Source organism: Syngnathus floridae, unplaced genomic scaffold (assembly GCF_059516105.1).
Source record: "Syngnathus floridae isolate MCC-2025c unplaced genomic scaffold, RoL_Sflo_1.0 HiC_scaffold_25, whole genome shotgun sequence".
Classification (NCBI taxonomy): Eukaryota; Metazoa; Chordata; class Actinopteri; order Syngnathiformes; family Syngnathidae; genus Syngnathus; species Syngnathus floridae.
Window position 1 is genome coordinate 1,090,001 of NW_028284054.1, and position 1,030 is coordinate 1,091,030.

Genomic DNA, 1,030 nt, shown 5'->3' on the forward strand with positions numbered 1-1,030 from the left:
CTTCGCCCGGAGCGCGGCTCAACTTCAGCGAAAATGCACTAAGTGCCAAAGCCCATTCATTTACAACGGCGTGTCCGCCAGAGGGCGCATTTCCCGCCGCGGACCGGCCGGCGGGGCTCGTCGGAGAGCGTGCCCGCCTCTCGGTGGTCCTTGCCGGGCGTAGGTCGGCGTCCGCTGTCGGTACTTTACGGGACCACGTTCGGCCCGCGGACCAGCCGGCGGGGCTCTCTTGAAAGCTTATCCGCCTTCGCTGGTTCCCTGGTCGGCCACGAGTAGCGAGAATTCGGCCTCTTCGCCCGGAGCGCGGAGCGACTTCAGCGAAAATGCACTAAGTGCCAAAGCCCATTCATTTACAACGGCGTGTCCGCCAGAGGGCGCGTTTCCCGCCGCGGACCGGCCGGCGGGGCTCGTCGGAGAGCGTGTCCGCCTCTGGGTGGTCCTTGCCGGGCGTGGGTCGGCGTCCGCTGTGGGTACGTTACGGGACCACGTTCGGCCCGCGGACCAGCCGGCGGGGCTCTCTTGAGAGCTTACCCGCCTTCGCTGGTTCCCTGGTCGGCCGCGAGTAGCGAGAATTCGGCCTCTTCGCCCGGAGCGCGGCTCAACTTCAGCGAAAATGCACTAAGTGCCAAAGCCCATTCATTTACAACGGCGTGTCCGCCAGAGGGCGCATTTCCCGCCGCGGACCGGCCGGCGGGGCTCGTCGGAGAGCGTGTCCGCCTCTCGGTGGTTCTTACCGGGCGTGGGTCGGCGTCCGCTGTGGGTACGTTACGGGACCACGTTCGGCCCGCGGACCAGCCGGCGGGGCTCTCTTGAAAGCTTATCCGCCTTCGCTGGTTCCCTGGTCGGCCACGAGTAGCGAGAATTCGGCCTCTTCGCCCGGAGCGCGGAGCGACTTCAGCGAAAATGCACTAAGTGCCAAAGCCCATTCATTTACAACGGCGTGTCCGCCAGAGGGCGCGTTTCCCGCCGCGGACCGGCCGGCGGGGCTCGTCGGAGAGCGTGTCCGCCTCTGGGTGGTCCTTGCCGGGCG